Here is a 15,898-nt window from a genome sequence, read left to right on the forward strand (position 1 = left end):
CCCCTTCCCCCCAGTCCCGCCTGCCCCCCATCCTCCACCCCCGCTTCCCCCTTCCCCCCAGTCCCGCCTGCCCCCCATCCTCCACCCCCGCTCCCCCGAGTCCTGCCCCGCTTCCGCCCCCCGCACCTGCGGTACCCCACTAATCCCATACGCAGACGTCCCTGGTCTGCGCATGCGCATTCCTCGCCTCAGGCCGGCGAGTGCCCCACCCCCGCTACCACCCGAAGGCGGGGCCGCGCCCGCTCCCCAGCCCCAAGCCGGGCGCCCCGGGCCCGCCTCGGAGCGGAGCAGCGGGAGCGGCAGGAAGGTGGGTCTGTCGGCCTCGCCGCCCCCTCCCGCCGGCCGCCATCGCCCCAGCTCCCCCCCTGCACCAGCCCCTCCCCTCTCTAAACCCGCCCCCCGCGGCTCCCCTCATCCCAGCCCCTCCCCCAGCCGAGCCTCCTGGCCCCGCCCGCGCCCGGCCTGTGGGTCCAGCTCCCCTGGTCCCGGGGCAGCATCTTGCGGCGGCTCCCCGCCCCCCCGGGCAGCGCTCAGCCGGCAGAGCCACCCACCCTCTGCCCCAGGCTGCGCAGGGGCAGGGGGCCCTTATGCCCAGGGAAGCCCCAGCCCGTGTGGGCCGGGAGGCGTGAACACAGGGGTGCCGTGGGTGGGCACGGGCATCCAAAGGGTTTGGTGATAACAAGCCAGGGCCAAGCCATCTCCCTTCCCCTGGCGCTAGGAGCCCAGCCTGGCAGGCGGGTCCTTACCCCAACCCGACCTGTCACTTGTCAGATCATTCCCTGGACGTCCCCCTCCTCCTGGGGGGGGGGGGGGGTTGTCGCTCTTCAGACAGGCCGTGGGAAGGATTCACCCGGCCCCCCACCCAGCCTGCCGTGACGGAGTGTGCGGGGGCCGGCATCGAACGAGCGCCCAGGTGCAGGCACAGACATGCTTGCCTGCTTAGGCACCGTGTGTGAGCACATGGACTTGTGTGCACACTCATGCAGAGACACACTCACGCAGATTGAGTCTGATCAATTAGCCAGTCATGGGCCAGTTGCTTTATTGAGCGGAGCTGGGGAAAGTCTGGCATTAGAAGGCAATATAATAGATATTTTTTCTAGTTCTAGATTTAGGGATTCACAGAAGTGACAGGCCCTAACAGATTGTTTTCATCTATCTAATTAAACTCTGACTGCTTTGAACAGTCTAGTTTTAAACATCCTAAATGTGTGCCTGTGTGTGTTCAGTGTGTGTATAAGTGTAATTAGACATTTTGTTATTGTTTTGTGCCCAGGAAGGCAGAGATCAGCAAGAAGAATGTGCTTGATATTCCACTTCCTAGGGAAGCTGCTGGGCTTTGCTCTTCATAGTTGAGGTAAGGAGATGGGTTCAAGAGCATTTTGGTTGGTGAAAGGTATTCAGCACCAACAAAAAGCATTACAGAGCAGTTACCAATGTTCCTGCTAATTTTTGACAGGCCATGTGTGCAAAAAATGTCTTCTGTGCAAATTGTACTTCTGTGCAAATTTTTGTGCGTGCGGTGTTTCGCTGTGTGTGCAGGGTTTAGGATCTGTGTGCATGTGCACAGCTTAGAGGGAACAGTGGCAGTTACGCCCAGGAAAGTGACATTAGATGTGGCGTTGTGCAGCTCCACGCTTATCTCAGTGACATCAAGAGCAAACATACTCAATTTCTATTCTTGTCTTTTGGCACTGTTAATTCCACCTGGGTGTCTAAAAACAAACAGTACTTTGTGGCTGGCAACTCATTACCAGGAATAACCATTTTTCAGGTGAACTTTCTGAAGGTGGCTGACAACTTTGTTGATGAAGGAAGAATCGTAGTAGGATCTAGCTTATTCTCCCAAGTCCCATAGGGTACTGGCTGCCTCTGTGGGGTTTAACAGGAACACAAACGTTTGTTTGTCATTGAAGTTAGCACACACAATGCTGTAGTGAATTAGACACACACTGAGCAGATCCCTTGGATAAGAAGGCACCTCTTTTATATGATTACTTTTCAGTCTATATCTGTACTTTAAATTGAAACAGGCTATCCTCTTCATACTCTAACATTTTCATTCCTTCTCTTGGCAGTTAGTTCCTAGAGTTAACCAATAATTATTTTACCCAGCTCTTTTAGAGAAACAACCTTTAGTCCCTTCCTCAGTTGAATTTGAGGTGAAGAATATGCCAACACGTTTTTCTTTTCATTTTACCTCAGTCCTGATAGTAATTTTTTATACCTTGTTGTTAGACTCTGTTTCTGTTTTTGCCAATAGGCTGATCTTAACGCTTTGTTTATTGGATGAACAAATAAATAACAGAGTGATTAGCTTGCATGTTTATGATGTAGAGTTAATTGTTTTTCTTTTGAACAGCTCCCTTGAGTCTTATTTCTTAGAAGGAACCATCTGTTTTCAGGAGGCCTGCACCTCAGTCAGTGAAATTGGGCACCAAGTCTGTGGAGTAATTAATCCCAAAGTAATACGTGTGAAGTAAGCCAAATGTCTGCAGTTGCTCTTTATTTTGAAGCAATTTTCTCCATCTAGTTCTTGCATCAAGAGTTTCTGTAAAACATATATGGAGGCTCCATGAGTTAGACAGCATAGGAAAAGTAAACGAGAGAGATAGTACTTGAGATTTCAGGGTCAGGCATTGTCAATTTAAGATATACAGTAATTAACTAGTTGATCCTTTCCTATAATTGGATTTCTTGGTTGGCAGCATAACACCACTTGGATAATATTTCTTCCATCTGTTTTAGTGCAATGTCTAACAATTGTGAAACTCGTTTATTATACTGTATTGGTGACTTTATACATTCGCAAAATATGGTGAAGGCTACAAATAATGAAGGATTGATCATGACGGGAAGCTGTAAAGTTTGACAGTAGAATACATTCTTTGGATGTTGGGAAGGTGGAGTTTAGTGGGATGTTATGTAGAAATTAAAGACTTTTGCATGTTGTGAATAGTGTGCAGGATCATTTTTCAGATGGAAATATATTCTGGGGTTTTACAGATGGGGAACATTGCTGAAGATTAGTGTAATTCCATGAACAGTGGAAAAAGCAAAATGATTTTCTTTTAAAAAGACGCTTTCAATTCAAATGTCACTCCTGTCTGAAAATGTTTTACCAACAATTGTTGCAAGTAACACCTCATGCTATTGCAACTAAAAGATAAGAGATTTTTTTCAAGTGTGTTCATTCAACTGCACAATTATGCTTCTGGTCAATTTTCTGCATTTTTTCCTACAGAAAAAGAAGTGAGAAATACCGTAAAGATTGGAAACTGTAATTGTAAAACCACAAAAATTGGCAAAGGAATTTAGGGCATGTGTAATTCCATGAAACTATTTAACTTTTTTGATAGTGACTAAATTTTCAAGTTTTGAATATTCGCACAAAATTCTAAAATCAGCAGTTTGATTCTTTACAGATCTAAAAATATTTCTGTATAAAACATTTTAAGCTATAGTAATACCATGAGGCAAGAAAATGTAGTTGAACTTGTTTACTTTGATATCCAGCTAAAAACTGGATGTTAATCCATCAAGTTTATTGGTTCACAAGCTTGTTTGTCTTCTAAGCTATATATAGTAAGCTGAACTGCTAACTAAGAGAGTGATGACTCAGTTGGTGATAGACATCAGTAAGTAGGTCCAGAAAGTGGGATGAGAAGTGCGGAGTGCTCAGTTGATTTAACTGCCTAGGACTGTAATCATACTTCTTTAAGCCATCCACATAACATTGGAAAAAATCGTGACGTTTATGGCAGTTTGTAAATCAGAATATTAAAATTCATGCAATTGCAGAATAGATTTGCTAATAAAATTGAGATTTGTAAACTCATGAGAGTTTAAACTCGTAAAATAAATTGTATTCCCAGGATGTCACTTCTCAAGCTGGATTGAGACCAAGTATACGTGGGAGGCAACATATGATACACATTTATATATTTTTTTAAAAATGGAAGGAAGGGAATTCTACTAGACAATTAACATATAAAATCAACAGAAAGTTAATTGGGCAACTAAACCCTGTGCAAATTAACTTTGGTGGACAGGACTCCAGAGATATTCCTTAAAACATCTCATGCCATAACCAGGTCATAAAAGTGAAGTATTATTGCAAACTGAATGAGAATGTGACCCGAAACATACACTTTGGAGCTTTCTTGATTTATAGCATAATATATGGGTTCTCCATTCAGTAAAAGTAATGATGTTTCTTTGTTTAGAGTGGCCACAGAATTACAAAGATACCAAGCTGTTTATCTCTTACTTTACCAAAAATTTAGTGATTTCTAGTCCCTCGCTTCTAGAAGTATGGCCAACCACCACTCTGTGTTTGAGATCAATTACTTTGTCATCGACAAAAATCCTGATTGTGGAGCCAAATTGTAGATCTCTATTGTATATTCTGCCCTCATTCCATATAGGAGATCTGAAGAAGAACAGATGGAAGTATGCAATGTGTACCACAGAAAAGGTTTGTCCCCTATTGTATAAATTTATATAAGTCTGTGAGTCCATGCACCCACCATGTACTAGTCACTTTCCAAACAGAGGAAGACAGTCCTTGCACTTATACAATGTAAAGTGTGTGTATATTTATTTATGTATTATGTTTAGGTTTGCTTTCATGGTAGGTGAAACTGCAGACGATAGGAACTCCTATACAAGGAATTGTGACTCACTAAGAAAAAACAAATTAGATAATGCATGATCTAAGGAAGAAGCACATCAATTAAAAGTTGAAGATAAGCTGCACTGCATTTGTATCTTTTTAATTGTTTAATATCTCTAAGTATACTAATGAACGTTTGGAGGATTTTCTTTCCTGGTTTTTATATCTCTTCCAGTACTTTGTCTTAAGGAAGAAAAACCCACCACCCTCTTCAAGGACAGAAATTCCTCTAATATTTCTCCTGTGCTTCATTAGTGAAGTATGTGTTGAAGAGAGATCAAATCACAGTGTGTCCTCTTAATACCTTGCAAGTATCATTCTTATACATTCAAACAAAGGATCAGATCATTAAACTCTTTCTGGCCAGGTACAAAAGGCCAGAGTGGCAAAACGGGGCCCTAAAAGCCTTGTATGTGGGTGGAGGACGGGGGGAGGATTCCCTTGGTGCAGGCATTGTGGAAGACAGCTGTAAGGCTGTCTTCTGAGGCTTCTCTTGCAAGTCATGGCATGAGGGTGAGATGGGGTCAAGAGCAGTGTGTCAGAGCCCACAGCGCAAAGTGCTTTGGCTAATAGGGCAGCTCAATAAGACAGCTTTAATTTAGGTCTGTAGGGATATATCCAAAATGGTTTAGCAGATACAATCTTAAAACTAAAATTCTAGATCCAGAAAAAAGAAACCCTTTCAGTTCTCCATTACTTACAGATGTTTGAGTCTCACCCCCTTCCAGACCTCACTCATCAGCAAATCTCCAACCCATGTTTTTGTGATGGTACTTTCAGTCCCGTTGAGGTTCTGTAGTGTAGGGTTTCCTAATCTTTTGCCTATCATGAATCCTTTTTTGGCTATCCATAAACTTGAGAATTCTTCATTTCGTAATAATTTGTTATTAACTTGAGTCCCTAGTCACAGTCCTCATCCACCACTATGCTGTTGAGATACCTCAGGCTGAAAGTACATTCGAGGGATTAGCCTCACATAAATCAGATACAAAGATACTGAGAGGCAGCACACACAACTCAGGCTTATTATTGGAAAAATAAAAATAAAAGGCTTTTGCAGGCTGACCAGCTTTTCTGCCTAATAAGTTAACTTGCTATGAGTCTGAGAACTTTGACATTCAGGACAAGATTATGGATTGTTTTAGAAGATTAGAGCCCATTTATTACAGTGTTGAAATAAGTATAATTGAAAATAGAATAAAAGCGATGCATTTTTCACAGTTGAGACATTTTCATTGAATTTGATTTCTTCCATTTTTTCATAATGTATCTTGAACCACATATAAAACATATCTCTTCTAAACAACATCAAATGAAAATTTTGGAACTTTTTATTGGAAAAATCTCTGAATTTTATTTCAAGAATACTTGAACGATTATATTTGTACTATTGCAATGAATGTCTGTTGTCGCTGCTGCTAAGACAGTAGCTATTGTACTCAAATTTCTACTTGCTCTCTGAGTTGATTACGTAAGTGTCAGATGGCAGAATTGTGATCTAAGTGAGGGACAGTTAAATGCTAAATGTTTTAGAAATTTCAAGTTGCCAAACAGACCTAGGAAGTCAGTGCTGCAATTAATCTTAAAGTATTCTTAAATGGTATTACCCCCTTTTATGGATGGGAGAAATTGAGGCAGAGAGGTCAACTGATTTGCCCAGGTCCATGGCGTCAGTTAATGTCAGTGCAAGGATTAGAACGTGGAAGTTCCTGGCTTTCAAAGGCTATGTCTACACTACACATCATTAGCAACAGTGTGTAGTGTACTTGTAGCTACATGCTGCAGTGAAAAGGAAGCTGCATCCACACTGCATTGTGTAGCTACATGTATGTGAAAGACTCTGGCAGGGGGATGCAGAGGGGAAAGGCTGAGCCTTTCAGAGCCTGCTTCCCAACTGCCACACCCTTTCCCTGCTGCTGGAGTCTTTCAGTCCAGTGGGGAAAGGCTCCAGCAGTCGGACACTTCAGTGATAAAATAGCAGTGTAGACAGGGAGGCGCAGCTTGGGAGAGTAAAGAGCTGTGTAAGGCATATGCTTGTGTATATACCCATACCCTTTAAGAGTGTCTTTACTCACCTAAGCTGTGCTTCAAGTTCAACACAGCTGTTTATACCTGTGCTAGAGGGGCTACTCAGATATGTATACTATACTCTGCTGAAAAAAGCATAGTGTAGTCATGCAAAATGGGGCTCATCTTGCACTGTACTCAGTTCTAGGGCAAGATGACTGTGATGCAGGGTTGAGGGAAGAGTGTTGAACTGCAGTGGGAGCAGCTGGAGGAGGGAGGTATCTCTTCCTCTCGTCCCCCACCCAAGGACCTAGTACCTAGCTGTTATTCCATAGACTGAATTTTTGATTAAATGGTGAGGTTTTAGTTGCGACTTTCCTTGTGTTCAGTCCTCATAGCTAAGAACAGATTTCCTAGAATGTTTTCCTCTTACAAGAGTAGTTTAGGTTTCAGAGTAGCAGCCGTGTTAGTCTGTATCTGCAAAAAGAACAGGAGTACTTGTGGCACCTTAGAGACTAACAAATTTATTAGAGCCTAGTTTAGTCACCCTTACCAATCACAAGTTTAACATCATTGTATACTCATTATGTAGTCACTCAGTACAACTCTCCATCTTTAGAAATATCCTTCGAATTTAAATCCTCTCGCTATTGTGCTACACCATCCCATTATATTTACAACTTCCCCTTTGGTGACCACTTTAATTAATAGTGAAGGAAAGGAGAAACCCAGAGGAGGGAATATGGGAAGATAGGACTGTCTGTAGAGGGACAGGGAGAATCTTTAAAAAAAGATTGCACTTGATAGAAAACTTGAAACTGTATTTGTACTGTTTCAGATTATACATTTATCCTTTACCACTAAGAATACGTGCAATTTCTGAGTGGAATAATACATTTCAGATGGTGTGGTTGGCATGGCCTTTGGTCTTGGGCCACACTAGGCACCTAAAGCATGTTTTTAGCTCACAACTGCATTTTATTGTGGTGGGGGGGAGGGTGTGTTTGTTAGAGTACAGGACTGAGAGTCCAAGCTGGGTTCTCTTTCCTAAATCCTGACTCTGCCCCGACTTGCTGTGCCAACATAAACTGGATCCACAATTAAAAGTTGTAAACAAGCTTTTATAAATCCTAAAACAAATAAAAATGTTTCCGCAATGTTTGAAGTTATAATAAAACCACTTGTTTATAAACAAACACCACCCTGTAGTACTTGAGTCTAAACATCTCAACAATAGGAACCTGAAAGCAAAGCGGGCTTCATTGCTTTTCATTGTCCAAACAGAGAGAAGCAAAACATAAATGAAAAGCATGGATTAAATTTCGAAAGCTGACTCGGAGATTTAGACACACAAGTCCCATTAAAATTAATAGCAGCTTTGAAAATCTCAAATCTAAAGTGATAAGTAGATTGGATCTTTAATGTTGATAGTAATAGATAACGTTTGTGTTTATAATGCATGATTTTTAAGTTCCCAGTGTCCCTTTATCCTCTCTGTTTGACTTTCCCCCTTTTATAAAGCATTTTGACATTCTTAAATAAAGGTACAATGTGAGAACATAATATTAAATGCAGTGTAGTTCCAGTGTGGTGTGTCATGTTTTATGCTTTAACGCAAGATAACTTGGAAGATCCTGTAAGTACCACAGTATGGCACTAAAAATAGATTTATTTTCAATTAGTTATATTATTAGATCAGAGTGACACCTAAAAACTGTGGGGATACATATCTTATACATGCTGAAGATATAATGGAGACAACAGGACATTTAAAAAATACATCAGACATTCACATTTGTTCAGTTCTCCTTGCCTTAGTATATATTGTCATTTTCAGGGCAGTTTGAAGCTTTGATTCTGCCTGTTTAACTGCATTATGGAAGATCGTTAACTGTGGTGTTAACTGTAGTCAGAATTTTTAAACTTGCAGTTTTCCATTGGTCTAAGCAGATAAATTAGTTGTCTGGGGTCATGGACAGGTGAATATTAAGCCTTCTGTAATGCAGCCCTAAGACAGCGTAGACAGTTCTAGTCACACTAGTTGCCAAACATTGAGTGACCAGGTCCTGTTCTACTTACCTAAAAAGCCTGTTCATGTGGCTGCGGGGTTGAGATAGTTTGGTAGAATTTTCCAAAGTGCTTAGGATTCTATTTTGTTTGTTTGTTTTTTGTTTAAATAGTAACTGCTGAGTTCTAAAGGCTTCAAGAGTATGAATTCATTTGCCTTATGTCCCACCTGTTGCTATGCCTTAATTCTTTGAAAACAGCAAACAATATGATTAAACCAAAAAATAACTCCTCAGCTGGCTCAAAACCTCCTAGCCCTAATGAAAATAGAAATGAAGTAATAATTGTTTTGAACAAACAGGCCTGCCATTGAACCAGGGAGCTAGCTAAACTCTGGCAGGTTACTAGGGCACTCAGTTCTTCAACTGAGAATGAGCTACCTTTAGTACTGAAGAATACAAATCTAGGAAGTGCTAGAGCAATCAGCAATTCATAACTTCTGCAAGTAGATAGAGCAAAAAGGCAAACTCTCAACTGGGCTCCAGACCACCAAGTCTTGAACTGTACCTGGAAATGAACAGGTAGCCAGTACTAAGTTATATTATCATGAGGAAAAGTAATTATTGAAATGCTCACTAGCTGTCATTCAAATATTAAAATTTCAAAGTTTCCAAAATGCATCAGTTCTCACTAAGAAGCTCATCTACATATTTAGAAATTACCTTTCTTTGCCTTAAATTCAATTAAAAAAAAATCTGACTACTTAGTCTGTTTCATCCGTATTCAACTAAAAAAAACAGCTTAACTTCCATCGTTCTTCCCCCCCGCTTCCCCCCCCAAAAAACCAAAAACAAAAAAACCCACCATTCCATAAAAATACATCATTTATTTACCAAGTTTCTGGATGCTGAGATTTGAAGTATGTGACATACACACTATACTAGCAGTTCTCAAATGGTGATGTGTGGAACCACTTCTATAACAATGGTGAACCATATATAATTAAAATAAGAAGTGGTAGGTAGTGTTACTCTGGAAAATTTTACTTGTGAATGGGTCTTCAGTTTTTAGTGTTTTCAAGCCTGATCCTGCCGAGCACCTTCAATTCCCAGTGAAGTCAAAGGGGTGACTGAGGGTGCTCAGCACCTGGCAAATTCGGATCCATAAAGTAGTGACAGTCTTGTTAGTTACAGTTAGGGGCCCTGTCTTGTAAACACTTAAGTACATGAATAATTTTACTGACCTAAATAGCTTCACTGACTTCAAAGGGACCGCTCAAGTAAATGAAGTTTCTTACATGGTTAAGTGTTTGCAGGATAGGACCTATAGAGACTGATTTTTCAGATGTGCTGAGCTCCCACAGTTCCACCTGAAGTCAATGGAAACTGAAGGTGCTCAGTATTTCTAGAAAATGAATCCTAAAGTGACATGCTAAAAAAGCAAGGGGACACGTTATTAATACTTTCTTAAGCGATTATTTTTGAAGTGTGAATATCTGATCTGGTCAGGTTTCTAAACAACAAAAGAATTTGGTTCTTATATATTAACTATCTACAACTTTTAATTTTTAGAAATTAAACTGTTTTGTAGCTAGAATTTTGCAACTCAAATTTTGCAACTTAAATACTTAATACTATTTTTGTTATTGATATATATGGCATCTCAGTTAACTTACCAAGTTTCTGACCTTAAAGTTCGAAATAATTTGCCTCTTCAAATAGTTTTTTAATGGAATTAGGGTTTACTCTTTAACTGTATTATAGAATGTAGAAAATATGAAAATGAGCACCAGTAACTTCCTTAGTTAAAGGCCTTATGATTTTGCCTCTCAGCAATTTATTCTGCTATCCGATTTGTCACTACTGTATACAGCACCTTCAGTCCTAAAATGTATTTTAATATGCATATTAATTACATGGAACAGAATGAAATTATATGTCCTCCAGAATCTGTTATAAATAAATTACAAGTATGACTAGGGCAATTATTAGGGCATCCCTCACAGTCTATTAATATACTTCAGTCTTCTTTTGTCTGCAGAAATTTTAGGTATAATATCCAAAGTGATAGCAACAATTTGCCATACAGTTAAAAACATTTACATTTATTTTTAGGTTTCAGAGTAGCAGCCGTATTAGTCTGTATCCGCAAAAAGAAAAGGAGTACTTGTGGCACCTTAGAGACTAACACATTTATTTGAGCATAAACTTTTGTGAGCTACAGCTCACTTAATCGGATGCATGCCTATTTATTTTTGAGTTATGGATCATTTCATTTAATATTTTTTAGCTACAAAAGGGAAAGGAATTGCAATGACATAGCAAAGAGGTTTAAAAAATACAATTAAAATAACTTTTTCCCTGGTAAATATCTGTTGCTTACTTGGACAGTGAATATTTGCCACTGATATTTCTAAAATAAAAAAATTGACTGGACACACAAGCTTATACTGTAGTTTCTTCATGAGACACAAAATGCCTGAGGGGCGGAAACAGTGGATTTAATTGATTTCTTTTCTCCCTCTGTAATTAACAAATGAAACATTTGTGAGTCAAAGTTGTTTGGTCTAATAATATAATGGAGTGCACCAAACTTATTTTTCACAGAGGGTGGTTTTAATGGTCATGTAACGTTTCCCTTACTTCACTTTCTCCAAGGACTATACTATCAAACCAATCATCATTTTTGTAAACAATAATATTTTTACCATGCCATTTTCTAAGAAAATAATATTTAACTGGAAAATTTAAAGAAGAAAAAGCAAACTTGAGAATAACAATGGGCCATATTTTTTAAGGGACCTCAATAGGGCCTCTAAATTGTGGATGCAACTTTCCATGACCAAATTTTTATTTCCATGGCTGGGCTTTTTGCACAATTGTGCTTGGATTTGTACAAACTGGATATTGTAATTAGCCATGAAAAAACACAACTTGATTGCAAATTCAGTTTGTGTATAATCAGTTTTTGTGTTTGCAGATGCTATGGACAATATTTTTGCAATTTTAAATGGCAGTTTTTAAAGTTTGGCCCTATCGCTCTCCTTTGCCTATTGGAGCAGCTGAATTTTTTCATCTCTGAATTTTACTAATTCCACGGATATTAGCCATCATAAACAGTTAAATCTCATCAGAAGAATGTTTCTAAAAACAGACCTAACAATTTAGCTCAGTTACCAACTCAGTGTCTTCCGTGGCCAAATTAAGACAGGTCCTTAGCTGACACAATATTTTCCAAGCTTAATTGGGCTTAACCCTTAGAACAGTTGTATCCAGGTCAATTTGCTTGCGTAAATAAAGCAGATCTCCCTATCTCCAAGAAGCTTGTGTGAATATAGGCTACTGTGTTTTTAAGTAAAGGGAAGGGGGGTAGAAAGGGGTGTCATGTTATGGTGAACTTTCAATAACTGTTACTAACATTGCCAGCTTTTTAATAAGTGCTGCAAGAATCAGTGGAAACCTTTTGTATTGTCAACTAATGTTCAGTGGTTGAAATGAACTTTGTAAAATAGAGCAAAATATTTCCCATACTGTATATTCGCTAGTTGTTTGCTGATTCACTCACCCAAAGAAATCCATATAGTTAGGCTCTTCCTTCTTTGATTAAGTATGCTGTCTTCAGAAGCACTTGTTTTTTCATGTTGTTGTAGACATATAATATTTGATCCTGTTAACTTACACTAGCTATAACTACATTAGTTATATGCCAGGCTTCTATGTGAAAATAAGAAAGAAAATATTAAAAGAACAGATGAGATACCAGAGATTTGAGTATGACATTATTCATTGTGATTCATTGTTTCAAAATTGATTTATTAGTGAGTCCTTGTTTAATGTAACTTCATCCGAAATTATCTCTACATTGCCATTGCTTCAGTGGTTAAGAAGCACATCTTATAAATACCTACCAGAAATGACAAACAGGTTTTGTTGGACCGTAATGGGAGTGAAGGAAGAGGGAAAGGATTCTGTTGTTAAAATATCACGTTTAATGTAGCCTGTTTGCCTCAATCCCTTTAAAATCTAAACCAGACACAGAAAGCAGTTTATGGGGTGATTATCTGCATAGTCCCTTAGGTATTGCACATGTAGTCTTAGGGGAAAAAAATCGATTGTTATTGGCTCCTCCCAGATTACCCTTACAAATCCAATTAACCATAGTAAAAACTGCAACAACATTTAGGATTCATTTCTATAAACTGGTATTTTCATACAACACGCTACTTGTGCTTGGTCAAATCTGCAGCAATGAAGGGATCAGCAGTCACCCAATCTTTTTTCTGGGTAACAGGTAAGGCATTAAACTGAAACTATTGAAATTGCCTGTTAAAACTAATTTAAAATGAGAAGCTAACTCTCTCCAGTTCTGAGGTTGAAATTTACAAAGGACAGATATTTGTATTAATTTGACATTGCTAAAGTCCCATTTTAAAGCATGTGCACTTGTGAGCATAGTTATATTAAAATTCAGTTGTGTATAGCATTCCAAACTATAATGACAATCCAATTCACTCTTCTGTATGTAGTTCACAATGCAAATCAGAAAAAGAGAGTCTTACTAAACATGTGGTGCAAGATTAATAATATCTGAGTCACCAGTTTTGTTTGTAGAACAGTTAATGTATTCACTTTTACCCTGTTCCTTTATAATTCCCAATAGTAATTATTGGCTGCCAGCCTGTTCAAGATAGTTTAAAATAAGGTCTGTAAACTATCGTGCTAGCATTTACTGAATAACTCTGATAGTGAATTAAAGAATACTAATTAAATCAATTGTTAGACCTGTCCATCAGTTTAGCACGAAATTTCTTGCTATTTAATTTATGCCCACCTTCAATTAATACCCAGGGCTGCGACACCTACACAGTGTTCTGCTGAATTGTATGTAGGCTTGGCAGAATTTGATTTTTATTTTATATAATTTTGTTGGATATTATTGATTTTTAAGCATTATATATATATATATATATATATATATATATATATATATATATATATATATATATATATATAATTTAATGACAGACCCTGAGATTCAAAAAGTTAATGAAGACACATGGTCAATATCACATGTCAAAATATATGAAGTAAATATCCTGTAATTAAATTAACAAATCATACGTGTTTTTACTATTCATTTACTTGTCTATTTGTAATAATCCTAATTCAAAAGACTAAATCACTGGATTTTAACTCTAAGTTCTCAAACAGTATTGGTTTTTACTTTGCTTATTCGGAAATTTCAGTTGTCATCAATGGAAATATTATTTGTCCATGTTTGTGCAGTGAAATTAGTGTTTACCAACATTTACCTATAGAAATCTAAACCTTCCAAGCCTAATTGTATGCTTTTGTTCCTTTTGTATGTCTATGATATACCATAAACAACCACAGTCCTGTGTAAACACTCTGCTTAATGATTAAGTCACATTCAGTTCTTACTGGAACAGATGGTGAATATTGTTTTTCCTTAAAAAAAAAAAAAAAAAGTGCACGGAGGCAGGTACAGACATAACATACTGATCCTAATCCTGTTCCCACGTAAATCACTGGATGTTTTGCCACGGGTGTAGGATCACCCCACTGTGTAAATGTCATATGGCTAGTCTATATGAAAACATATGTGTTTTATTGTTACCTTGACCTCCATTTCTCTCCCCGTCTCCCCATCTGTTTTTCATCCACCTCTTGTGTCTTGTTGCTAACCTAGATTGAAAACTCCTTAGGGAATAATATTTTTCCCTTTTTAAATTGTCATCACTAGTAATAATGCAACGTGGAAATAAAAACATTACTTCTCTGAGCATCTTTACAAATTTGTATTATTTCTGACAATGATGTTACAGTTGAGTTAGCAATTCTATTATAAAATTTGCTTTTTTTTTAGTGACCTGTACTTCTAGCTGAAAGTCTTCTAACTGGCTACTTGTTAGCATATTTTAAAATGTTTTAATGTCAAAAACTCTTGATTGCATATCTTAAAGTACCTGATTTAAAAAACTGAATTTTGACAAGTTTAATTGTTTCTCATATGTTGGAGAAATAGGCTAAAGGGATTTTTTTTTTTTATGATCACGTTACTCTGACTTTCTTTAACCTACACTGGTAAAAAGTATCATCTAAGGTTACTATAACTCAGGCTTTCTCAACCTTTTTCTTTCTGAGGCCCCCTCAACATGCTTTAAAAACTCCATGGCCCACCTGTGCCGCAACAGCTGTTTTTCTGCATATAAAAGGCAGGACCAGCATTAGGAATAGCAAGCAGAGCAATTGCCCGGAGACCTATGCCACAGTGGGCCCTGCGAAGCTATGCTGCTCAGGCTTCTGCTTCAGCCCCGGGTGGCAGGGGCTTCGGCTTTCTGCCTTGGGCCCCAGTGAGTCTAATGTTGGCCCTTCTTGGCGGACCCCCTGAAACCTGCTTGGGCCTCAGACCCCTGGTTGGGAACCGCTGCTATAACTTTTTTCATGCTTTGTGTGTATATAAAAAGATCTTCTACACGTTCCACAGTATGCATCCAATGAAGTGAGCTGTAGCTCACGAAAGCTTATGCTCAAATAAATTGGTTAGTCTCTAAGGTGCCACAAGTACTCCTTTTCTTTTTGCGAATACAGACTAACACGGCTGTTACTCTGAAAGCTGCTATAACTGAAAGAGATTAGAGAAAACGACATTTAGAGATTTGAGAAGAAAACTTTGTGCAGTTTACAGAACATTGTGGTGTTACTTTCATTCCTTCCTGTGTTTTGGCAGGTAAGGACCTGATCCTGAAAAGACTTATCCACATGACTAACTATTCAGGGGAGTAGTCCCATTGACTTCAGTAGGACCAGAGCAATTACTCATCTAAGATATGTGTTGGCAGGAACGGGCCAGATTTTTGAAAGTATTTAGTGCCTAAAGACTTAGAAAGATGCCTAATGGTATTTTCAAAAGGGACTAGGCACTTATCTACATCTTTAGGCACCTAAGTACTTTTTAAATCTGGCCCTTAGATTGTTTTTGCCTATTGTTTATGTGTGAAAGACAACAGGGGAGAAAACAACTACCTTAAAAAAACAAAAGCAGGGAGATATGAACATATCCACAAAAACCAGCAAAGGGACTGTGGGAGATGTGTAGTGTCTGATGCTACTGTTTACTCATTAAGTTGATTAGACTTCAAGTTTATGATGTCCTTTTTATATTAAGGTTGAAAATACTGAGTTTCTG

At 38.7% G+C, this 15,898-nt stretch overlaps 1 protein-coding gene across 1 annotated transcript in view; it reads left to right on the forward strand.

Moving 5' to 3' along the window:
• The first annotated feature begins 204 nt into the window (after nucleotides 1-204).
• The window catches only part of PTPDC1 (protein tyrosine phosphatase domain containing 1), a 50,800-nt gene continuing 35,106 nt past the window's right edge, over nucleotides 205-15,898 (forward strand). The window contains exons 1-2 of the mRNA XM_073352173.2: nucleotides 205-307; nucleotides 1,277-1,357. The gene's annotated coding sequence lies outside the window, so the exon portion shown is untranslated. The remainder of the gene's footprint in view (nucleotides 308-1,276; nucleotides 1,358-15,898) is intronic.

The sequence above is a fragment of the Lepidochelys kempii genome, chromosome 7, assembly GCF_965140285.1.
Source record: "Lepidochelys kempii isolate rLepKem1 chromosome 7, rLepKem1.hap1, whole genome shotgun sequence".
NCBI lineage: Eukaryota > Metazoa > Chordata > Testudines > Cheloniidae > Lepidochelys > Lepidochelys kempii.